The sequence below is a fragment of the Corvus brachyrhynchos genome, unplaced genomic scaffold (assembly GCF_000691975.1).
Source record: "Corvus brachyrhynchos isolate BGI_N302 unplaced genomic scaffold, ASM69197v1 scaffold114, whole genome shotgun sequence".
Lineage (NCBI taxonomy): Eukaryota > Metazoa > Chordata > Aves > Passeriformes > Corvidae > Corvus > Corvus brachyrhynchos.
Window position 1 is genome coordinate 5138034 of NW_008238337.1, and position 9325 is coordinate 5147358.

At 54.1% G+C, this 9325-nt stretch overlaps 1 long non-coding RNA gene across 1 annotated transcript; it reads left to right on the plus strand.

Moving 5' to 3' along the window:
• The first annotated feature begins 34 nt into the window (after positions 1-34).
• LOC108446889 lies at positions 35-5620 on the plus strand. The gene is made up of 5 exons (XR_001862231.1): positions 35-180; positions 276-405; positions 2283-2358; positions 3318-3583; positions 4723-5620. It is a non-coding gene; the product is annotated as an uncharacterized LOC108446889 (long non-coding RNA).
• Positions 5621-9325: the final 3705 nt, after the last annotated feature.

Below are 9325 nucleotides of genomic sequence, written 5' to 3' on the forward strand. Positions count from 1 at the left end.
TGTGGGGGGGAGAGACGGTGCCGCCCCCCCGGGGGCTGGAAAGGGAGCCCCGGCCCGCGGAGATGGAGCAGCCTCCGCACAGCAGCAGATAAGGGAAGATAAGGGCAGGCAGCGGGAAGCCACGAGTCACGGGGTGGGGTTTGTACGCACTTAAAGAGGAGGTTGTGCCCGGTTCCGATGGTAGGATAGCAGACCTTTGCTCCTTCTGATATTTGAAAAGGCTACATGAAGGCTTAAAATGTAATTCTAAATTCAGATTCATGTCTCCTCCTCAGCTCCTTCAAAGCCCTAAAGGAACAGTTAAAATTTCAGAGGAAATTTTTCCTTCCTCTGCAGCATCCTCGGCATCACCTTTGCTCGGCAGCCTGTACCAAACACAGGGAACGAGACAATAAAACATGACAGGTATGTTCTGCTGGTTGGAATCCACCTCCATGGACGAGGAAGGAGATCCAAGACTCTGTCGGGGGGGGAATTGCGGGGGTTTGTGTAGCTGGTGGTTTATTTTTCCCTGCTCCAGGGCCAGCACCCAGAGCTTGGCTGTTCCAGTGGGGTTCCCAGCGCTGACCACAACACTGTGGGTGCCAGGTGGCTCCAGCCGGGAAAGGGGGATTCCGAGGGACCATCTCTCCCCACCAAGACTGGGATGAGCAATGCCAATGCCCTCAAATCCCATCTGTCTCATCCTTGCCCTTGGCTGAGGATGAGCCAAGCTCCGGCCCTGGCACAAACATGCTACACGAGAACCATTCCTGTTCCTGGATATTTGGGTTTGTGGGAACTGAGCTGCTCTTTTAAGCTTAATTTTGCTATTGAGATCTGAAGCTCCTTCCCCCCTCCCCGGCCCCCCCCAGAGTGGGGGACAACCTGTCCTGTGAGCCCTCCTGTCCTGCCACCTCCCCAGCCATGGACAGAGCTGCCAGCCAGGCTCTCCCTCGGTTGTGCCGGTATAAATCCACACTCCACGGGGTTATTTCAAATTTATGCCGGCACAACTGAATTGAGCAGGTTAATAAATGGCTCCTCCATTAATAAATGGAGAGCTACTTAAGATCATGAACTTCATGATGATGACAAGGTCGTGCCCACCACTTCTGCCCTCATAACTTCTCCAGCATTAGTACCACTCGCAGTTCAGCTTCCCTGTGTATCCAAAGGCAAGGAGGAAAGATGTCTAAATGTGGGAGTGATGTCCCAAAGCACCCCAGGATGGATCCCTGCAGGAAGCAGAGCTGAAGTGTCAGCACGCCCCAAAGGTGGGGGGCCCCTCGGGTCTCCCTTCCCCCCATGACTTTCTCTCCCCCCTTCTTCATGGCTCCGGCTCTTGAAATTATGTCACTCTCTTATTTAACCATCTGGCTCCTGCAAACAAATATAAGTCCTCCTACACAGACCCGCTGGTGAGAGGCCTGATCCTTCCCTGGCTGACACCAGCATCTCTCCTCTGACTTGGGAGCAGCAGCTCCTCTTGGAGCAGCCTTCCCTGGAGAGGCTGCAGCACCAGCAAAGCAGCACCTGGCCCCAGTGTCCCCCACCTCCTCCTCCTCAGGGTGCTGGTGCTGGTGGGTGAGCTCTGCACTGAGCACCCCAAGAGTGACAGCAGGACCAGGCAGGGCTGGTGTCACCCTGCACCCCAAAATCGGCCCCTGCACCCACCAGCAGTGGCTGCTGCATGGCCGGGGCACGGCGGGTGCTGGGAGGTGCCAGGTGCCACCTGCCCTCCTCCTGGACCCTTTGCAGGTGCTGGTCCTGCCCTGGCATCCCATCAGAACTCCAGCTGGAGCAGCAACAACTCCCAAAGTGTTTGCTCAGACTGAGGTCCTGGTCCTCGTGTGCTCCCAGGACCTGATGGTGTCACCACCGGCACGTCCCACAGGACTCTGTCACAGCCTCGAGGGGTGGCTGCTGTGGGATGGCTCCTGGGAGAACCAGGGAATTCCAAAGGAAATCCCAGACTTTTCTTGTACTCCAGATGTGAACAATTCCTCTCCACACCTCCCTGGGGAAAAAAAAAAAAAAAAAAAAGAGTGTGTGTTTGGGTCAATAAAAGCAGTTGGCTGAATAATGGCCATAAAATATTTCATTCTGACTTTGATTTTGAGAAACTATTAAGGAACAAGATGAATTTGAAAATGAAACCCCAGCAGCCCCTTCCAATGAGGCCCCAGATAATGCTTTAACCTTATTAAAAGGTGTGTGGGGGGGTGTTATTTCAAAGCAAAAACTTATTAACATAGAAATGTTCTTGCAAAAATAGTTTCAGCTTGATACATTTCTGACAGGTAAAAATTGAATTGCAAAGCTGTCAACCTGCTGTGCTTGGACCCTACACCTTAACTGGGGTTTGGAGGGATACAGGTAATGGGGTTTCCTCACATCCAGATTGTGTCTCATGTTCAGAGCTGAATGAAAGAAACATTCTCCAGTTCACAAAACACACGAAAATTAAATAATTTTTCACCATTGGTAAAATCGAAAGTTCTTACAAGCCAGTTCTGAGGCGAGCAGAGCAACTGCTGGTGCAGAAAGCATCTATTTCTTTTTGAATACTATTTCCATATTTTCTTTTGACTCATCAAACAAATTTTGAAAATCATCGAACTATTTGGGTCAGAAGGGACCTTAAATCTCATCTCGTTCCACCCCCTGCCACGGGCAGGGACACCTTCCACTACACCAGGCTGTTCCAAACCCCGTCCAACCTGGCCAGGGACAGGGCTGTCGCAGCTTCCCCGGACACCCCAGCCTGCTCTGACACCTGAGGGGGTGTCAGGGGTGGCTGGTGGCTCCTAGGGCCACTGACCCATCAGAAAGCCACCCTGACCCTGGACAGGGACCCACTGCACTCCCAGAGTGGGAAACTTCCTCCCAGCCCCAGCTCATCCCGGGAGCGGCCGCCCGGTCCTTCCCCTTGTCTATTGGTGTCTTTTGATTACAAGTCTGCTTTGAAGAGACACTAATTGCAGCCTGCACACAATGCTGGTAATTATGCCTATTACATTTTGATTCATTTCCATATGTCAACACTACTACAAGGGGGATTTTAACTGCAAAAAAAAAAAACCTGCCCAGAGTGTGAGTGAAGTGTTCTTTGTGGAAATTGAAAATAAGATTATAAATAAAAGTCTTCCTCTGACATCCAGAAAATGGACACTTTAGAATAAATTGCCACTGTTGATCAGGAAGATTGCCACCTCCCTTTTACATTAATGAGGCAAAGACTCTTCAAGGCCCTAATAGCAATATGTTGGAGGATGTCATTTCAATAGCTTCTTTCTTAATAAAGCTTGACCCTAATATTCCCTTTGCTGTCACAGGCTTTGTCCTACCAGACACTGCTGTGATTTTTAGCTGCTAATCAAGAGGAAGAGGCGGGGGCGAGAGCAAGTGGTGCAAAGAGCTGCAGAAGCCCCAGCCAAGGGGGTTCTCCTGTCCTCAGCCATGGTGGGACCCTGGCTGGTGGCTGCTGGGGGACACTGTGCTTGCAAGTCACAGCAAGAGGTGTCTGAGCCAGCACCAGAATCCCAGAATCCCACCAGGAACTGCTTTTCCAGGAGTTTATGCTCAACCCAAAAGCCCAAATGTGAGTAATATGAGAAGTGGCTGAGGGAGCTGGGAAAGGGGCTCAGCCTGGAGCAAAGGAGGCTCAGGGGGGACCTTGTGGCTCTGCACAACTCCCTGACAGGAGGGGGCAGCCGGGGGGGGTCGGGCTCTGCTCCCAGGGAACAGGGACAGGAGGAGAGGAAATGGACTCAAGCTGTGCCAGGCGAGGGTCAGGGTGGGCATCAGGAGGAAATTCCTCATGGAAAGGGTGGTCAGGCCTTGGCAGGGGCTGCCCAGGGAGGTTTGGAGTCCCCATCCCTGGAGGTGTCCAAGGAATGCCTGGATGTGGCACTCAGTGCTCTGGGCTGGGGACAAGGTGGGGATTGGTCACAGCTTGGACTCGATGCTCTTGAAGGGCTTTCCCGACCCAAATGATTCTGGGTTTCTGTGAAAATGCCAACCCTGGGTGCCCACTGTGGGCACTGCAGGGACACTGACTCACCCCCACCTGCTCTGGCACTTCCCCTCCTCCTCTGCCTCTATGGCTCATTCCCCTCCAGGTACTGCAACCAGCTGATTCCAGGACTTGCTAAAATGTGGGCAGGCCTTATTTAGCAATCCACAAATACAAGTTAAAAGGGCATCGTGGTTGTTTCCGTAAAAATGCTCCTTGAAAAATCGGGTTCCTCACGTTTGCTGGCGGATCCCCCTCCCGTCACACATTGCATCAGTCGTGTCACGGTGTGTTTGAAAGCACAGCGTAACGTGATGTGACTGGTGCAGCAGGCAGGAGCTCACAAAGGGAGTCTCTCTGCCAGGCATCCAGCCCCTTCTTTTTGATAATCATAGTTTGAAGATAAAAAGAGTTGAGTTTCGTACCAAGCACTGAGGCAGGAGGGAGTTTTTGGAATGGTTATCAGAGAATCAGAGAATACCAGACTGGATTGGGTTGGAAGGGACTTTGAAGATCATCCCATCCCACCCTTTGCCATGGGCAGGGACACCTTCCACTATCCCACGTTGTTCCAAGCCTCATCCAGCCTGGCCTTGGACGCTCCAGGGATGGGGCAGCCACAGCTTCTCTGGGCACCCTGTGCCAGGGCCTCACTGGAATTATGGGGGTAGTGGGCAGAGTTCACTACGAACTTCATGACAACCCCCCCACCTGCCTGTTCCCAGCTCCAGCACTGCCCCCACAGCCCCTGCGCTCAGCCCCTGCCTTGGTCCAGCCCCAGCTGCACACGCAGCTCCAGCGGCTCTGCTCAGCAGCGAGGGAAACGTGTGCGAGGAGAAAAAGAGAAGAATGCAAACAATGCAGCAGTCAGGGTGTGTTAAACCCCCCAGAACTGCCTCCAAAATAATGCAGCCGGTTTTGAAGGCAGCCAGCAGAGGGGTTACTCCTGCCCCGGCTCTGCGGGAGGGACCCTGCGCTCACGGCGATGCTCACGGCACAGGGACAAGGACAAGGACACGTCTGCCGGGCTGAGCCTGCGTCCTGCCCCACCTCCGGAACGGAATGTGGCAAGGAGGAGCGTGGCCATGGGGGAAGTCCTGAGAACGTGGAGAAATGGAGTGAAAAATAAAACGGATTGCTAAGAATCCATGCGGGACACTTCGGGACCTGCCGTCCTCTCCGACGGAGCTGCCCCAGGAGCAGGCACGGCACCAGTGGCGCCCGCAGTGTGCCAGGGCCACGGGCACCCTCTGCACCACAGGGCACCGGTCACTGCAGCCCAGCCAGCCCTCGGGGCTGCTGTGCTCGGCCGGACACCACTGCCCAGCGGGAAGGACATTTCCCACCGCCGGTGCTCTGAAGGAATGCTCCGGAAGATTTCACAAACTAAACGGCTGCTGGGGCTTCGGTGCATGGAGAAGGTCATCATCTCTCAGGATTTCAAGAGGCTCCTGTTTTAAGGAAGTGAAATTTTTAACTTCAAAATGGCAGAAAAGCCCCATTTTCCCTGGAAATAATGGCAACAAAAATTTTTCCTGGATTTGTACCAAACTGGGTTACATAAAAATGAGATAACTTGAAAACATAGGGGGATGTGAAGTGTTTGATTTTTCAGGTTCCTGATCTGAGCCTCTGCACACCCCCAGGCCCACCGGGTTGGGATGGGAGCTCGGGAGATTGCTGCTGGCAGGAAAACAGGAGGAAATATCCAAATTATAATTAGCCAAAAGTTTGTTCTCGAAGCATGACCATGTGAGCCCCCTGCACCCCCCTCACCAACCCAGCACTGCCCAAACCCTTCCTGTGCCTATTCCCAGCCCAGCCCCCCCGAAGCAGCTGCTCCAGGAGGGACCTGGTGGAGCTGTGAGGGTTTGGGGAGAGGAGCAGAGGGATGATGTATTCCATTTTTAATTGGGGCTTGAGAGCACGCAGGCAGCTGCCCACACAGGATATAACCTGGATGTAACACGCAGACTGGTAAAAAGTTTCTGAGAAGGAAACATTATGACTTTCTGCTGCAGCTCACACTAAACACTCCCTCAGTGAAAAGCCCATGATTGGAAGATTCCTTATTTATTCTGATAAGTTATCATCAGTGTCACCGAGCCGAACATTTAGGCAGAACAGCTCCCTGCCCACACACTGTGTTTGCTGCTTAAAAATATTGCAAATAGCTCCGTGGCTTTAAATAAATAAATAGCTAATGAGTCACACCAATCGGAATTGAATGTCAAGCCGGAGGAAGCGCCTGCCTGGTGCCTACCCAGAAAGTTTATTAATGTTTGTTAACCCCGTCGGTGCTGCTCTGCTGCCAGTGAGAGGCGTGGGGCAACCCCTGCCTGCGGATCGGGAGCCACCGGAGGGGAAGGGGTTAGGGAGGGCTCGCTGGAGAGCACCTGGAAGGATAAATATCGTTTGTCTGCTCCCTGCACAGGGCTTCAGCCCGGGGACACGGTGCCAGGGAGCCGTCGTCCCGAGATGGAAGGCACCAGCCTTTTCCTGGAACCAGGAACAGAGCCCTCTTTCTGCTCCTCCTGGAAAAGGTCCCCGCGCAGGGACGCAGTGCCCAGGGAAAGGCACAGATGGCATCACCGGCGGTTGTTTGCGCAGCTGTTCTGGCAGCCCACGGATCGCCTGTGCTGGGCAGTGGGATGGGGACAAGGCGCAGGGACAGGGCCACCCCAAGACAGCCTCCCTCCCCCTCATCATGCCCCAAGTCAGTGGTGTCAGGGGGGTCCTGCGAGTGCTGGTGGTGCCAGGGTGTCCCAGCACAGGCTGGGGCTCGGGGCCATGCTCAGTGGGACTGTGGTGCCAGGGCTCCAGAGAAACCCTTGGTGCCCACCCACACGCCCGGGAGTGATTCACCAGAAATGTGAAAGAAATTCAACAGCGGCTGTTGGTGTGCCAGGGAGAGAGTGGGCGCTGGGAGGTGGCACCATCCCGCTCCTTCATTCATCTCTTGCTGATGGAGCTGCAGAGCTGCAGCTGAGCAGCACCGAGGCCGATGAGCCACGTTCCCCTGCCAGGAGCACAGGGATTTCCCCCGAGAAATCCAGCCCATATAAGAACAAAAACCTTTGTACCAGCGAGCAGTTGGAAAACCAGGCTCAGGAGCCGTCGCAGTCGTTTCCCAGCCTCAGTGGACCGATGAGGCTTCCTGATGATGACCCACCTGAGGTCCAACCAGGAGCTGGAGTTTTTCAAAGGGAAGTCAATTTGCTATTAGAAAAATTACTTTACTGAAAGAGCGGTCAAGCATTGGAGCAGGCTGCTCAGGGAAGGGACGGAGTTACCATCCCTGGAAATGTTCAAAATATGAGTGGACAGGCACTTTGGGGTATGGTTTAGTAGGCACGGGGGTACTCACTTGAAGGTTGGGCTTGAAGCTCTTGAAAGTCTTTTCCAGACTTAATGATTCCATGATTCTGTGAACCCAATTGTCAAAAAAAACCCCCCACCCTTTTCAGTCAAAATAGTTCTAAAGGAAAATGTTCAGTGAGTGCCATTTCCTGGCAGGTGGCTGGGTGCTCCCATGGCACGGGAGGAGCCAGGGCAGGGGCGAGGGGGGCCCAGGTCTGGCAGCCAGACCCACGGCACAGAGCCGGCCCTGGCACTCGGGGCTGCCCGCTGCTGGCAAAGCCGCTCCAGCCTGGGGCTTCGGTGGGGGAGGAGAGGAAGGAATGGAAAAATCATCACACACATTGCACAGATGGAAAGAGTTTACAGCCCTCCTCACTTCCTCATCCTCGTGGTGTAAATTATACGGACAGATGTACAATCTGGGAAGTTGTCCAGATTTTTCTCTTTTTTTTTTTTATTTTTTTTTAATTACTTTTTTTAAGAAGAGGGATGCTAAAACAACACGAGCTGTGCCATGTCTAGTCCTTGGCTCTCGGTGTTGGCTATGGGAGAGAAGAAACCAGCACTCCTGGCAAGTGGTGAATGATCCAGAGAAGTGTGGAGCTCGCCCACGGCACCCTCCCCTAGTCCAGCCCCTCTCCAGCAGACAAGGGGGGCACTGCCAAGGTGCCCTTGGCGGGAAGCAGGAGATGGAACCCCCTGACTCCAGTGGGACCAAGCACCACAGGGGTCCCTGCCGTGGTGCCGGGCTGGGTGGCTGCTTTCCTGCGCTTGGATACAAGCAGCTCCTTGGATATTTACTCAATTGCCAGGAATGAGAGGGAGGAGGTGGATGACAACATGTTTCCAGCGCTTTGCTTTGTGCAGAGATCCTCAAGGCAGCATGTGTGTGTCTGTGGAGGGCTCCGTGTGCTTCTCAGTGCTGCTTCCAAACAAGGATCAAGTCAATTTTCCAAAGCATATTCTCCCCCGTCAAACACTGCTCTCACTTTGGAGACTGTCCATGGCTTTGACACTCCTGTGGGTTTTCTACCCACATCCCTGTGCCAAAGATACCTTGGCATGAGTGGCAGGTTGTGCTTGGCTCCTGCTGGAGGGAAGCGAAGCCGATCACAGAGCCCTTGGGGCCGGGCTGGTCCCCAGGGCCCAGCTGGCAGCTGCCCTTGGCTTGGCCACCAGCGGGGGACAGGCTGGGACTGCAGCACCCCCCCATCCCCACGAGCATCCCTTGTTGTGGCATGGCCACAGTCCCACAGCCTGGCTGGGACACAGGGTCCTGCTTTCTGAGTGCTTTTATGGTGTCTGTCCCTCTGGAGGCCTGCTCCCTTCCCAGATGCCTTTTTAAGACAAATAAATAATTAATACTGAAGAATAAACCCCAGTAACCGTGATGAGAAGTCCACCCTGAGGCACACATCGGTGCAACACTCACCTTGGGGCTGTGCACCTGGGAGGGAAAGGTCTGAGTGAGCAGCTCCTCACTGCCCAGCTGCCAACCACGATGCCACCAGCACGTTTCTGCTGCCCTCAGCCTGTGACACCCTGCTGGGCTCTGTTCCTGGCCGTGTAGCTCCAGCAGAGCCCTGTCCCTGCAGGGACTCCCCGCCGCAGTGCTGGAGGTGGCACAGAGGGAGAAGGAAGGGTCGGAACTGCAAGACGAAGGGGGAGTGACACACCAGGGAGTTCCACATCTGGCTGCTCTGCAAGGAGCCACCCAGGCCCCCGGTTTGGGAATGAATCACTGTGCAGAACCCTGCAGGTAATTAAAGGGCTGGGCGACTGAAGAGAATAAAGGCTTCTTTACGCCTGGCTGCAGTGGGGATCCAGGGCTGCTCGCAGGAATTCCCAAACCCAGCCCTGCTTTGCTTTGTTCTTCTCAGGGACGGATTTTTATTCTAAACCTCCAGAGAAGCAGTGAGAGCTTCAGCCTCACATTGGTCTCCTGTGACCGATTGCAGCACCACAGAA